A 2,100-nucleotide genomic window follows, 5' to 3' on the forward strand; every position below is an offset into this window, starting at 1 on the left:
AGTTTGGTGAGTTTTGGGGTATGTTCAGGCAGTGAAAAATGCGATCCTTTTGTGAGAAGAAAAATAATAATAATTAAAGCTGCAAGCAGCGTTGAACGGGCCCTCGCAGTCCACGCGCGTCGGGGCGTGCTGCCGTCGATGCATGCTGCCGTCGGGGCTTGCTGCCGTCGGGGCTTGCTGCCGTCGGTGCATGCTGCCGTCGGGGCTTGCTGCCGTCGGGGCATGCTCGAGCAACACCTTCCGCTGACGAAGTCGTTGCTTTATAATTCGGTGGCCTGCTATTGTCGGTGTGAATAATGTACGCTGAAGTCAGAAAAATTGTGTGAACTGCTGCATAATTCCCCAGACAAAGACTGAGTCGATGGTCTGAATTTTTTTTTCCTCCGGTGAGGGAGGAGGGAGGAGCGAGACAACCGCATAAGTGATGATGATTGGCTCCCTAACATTGAGTGAGAGTTCTTAAGCCAATCAGTGGCAATGTTCGGTGTCCAAACAAGCCACACACACACACAGCCAGCCTCACACACTCAAACTAGCAGAGGGGAACTGCGGCTATGGCGAGTCCGGAGGGAAAGTTGATGTTTACAAAGTGGAAGTACAGACACTGTTTTAATCTCATTTGTCCACGTCCATTGTAAGCAACTCTGATCTAATGAAGCATCTCTAAAAGGCACACGCTTCTACACAACTAACACTGGACAAAACTCTGTTGCTGACGCTGTTGATGATGATAGCAGGCCAGGTGTGGCTAACGTGTGCTTTAAAAACTGAATACATGCCCAATAGTTTGAGGTCTTCTGACTCTTTAAAAGTTAGAATGGTGTGTCTAGCTCAAAGTATGAGGGATAAGGAGAGGTTGAAGGTCGATGAGTTTTGAAGAGGACTTGAAGATTTCCCCATTTACTTTCCATTCAAAATGATTAGACTGCGACCAGAGCGCCATCTAAGGGCCGATTTGCACCAAATTTTACACAAGACCATCAATAGGCGATACCACACAATTATGAAGTATTTATGTGATAATCAGACTAGTATTTTGTAAAGATATGCAAGATTGTACTGTTTTCAACACAATATGCAGGAATTTGTCATTTTATATTTCGGGCAGTTTATGGACTATCAAAATTCTTTTGATAACTTTTTGTCAGGAGGGTCTACAGATGCTACATGCAAAGTTTGGTGCAAATTGGTCAAATTCTCTAGGAGGAGTTCGAAAAAGTACGTTTTTCATTTGTCGCGATTTTGCGAAATGGAAAGTTACTGCAAAAGTGGGCGTGGCCTACACCAAACAATTCAGCTGAATTCAGGGAATACACAAATATGAGGATTAATAATGTGCAACATATTAAGTGGGAGTTATGAGCCAAAAACGCTTTTGCATTGAAAATAGCGCCACCTGGTGGTCATTTTCGGTGAGTGAGTCACAGGGGCCATTCTATAGCACCTCTATGAATTTCATTTCCATAAGTGTTATGGTGTGGGCACAGGGCCAATTATACAATTAAAGTGACGCCAGAGCGCCACCTAGTGGTGGATCGGTAAACCCTTTGTCAGATGTCCTCAGGAGGGCACTGACAATAAATGTACCAAGTTTCGTCTTATTCCGATGCACCGTTGTGGAGATATAAAATACATCAATTTAAAGAGCGCCACCTTGTGGTCATCGCCTAAAATTTTGCACAGGGCCTCAGGGGCTCATGGGGAAGTAGTATCCTGAGTTTCATGTCATTAGACCACACCAATGTGGAGATATGCAACACTTCCTGTTTGTAACCAAATCTGCAGGAAGTTGTTATTTAATAACTTGAAGTATTGTGTGTCTAATTCAGAATTCCTTTAATAACTTTTTGTCAGGAGGGTCCAGAGATGCTGTGTGCCAAGTTTCGTGCAAATCGGTGAAATCGCCTGGGAGGAGTTCGAAAAAGTAGGTTTTCGACATTTTGCGACGTAGCGAAAAAAAACGGTAGGCGGAAATGGGCGTGGCCTATACCACGAGATTCAGCACAATCCACTGAACACGTCGATGTAAGGTTTTCGAATGTGGAACAAAGTATATGGGAGTTATTAGCCAAAACGCGCTTTCCTTAATAACAGCGCCAC

The sequence above is a fragment of the Sparus aurata genome, chromosome 13 (assembly GCF_900880675.1).
Source record: "Sparus aurata chromosome 13, fSpaAur1.1, whole genome shotgun sequence".
Lineage (NCBI taxonomy): Eukaryota > Metazoa > Chordata > Actinopteri > Spariformes > Sparidae > Sparus > Sparus aurata.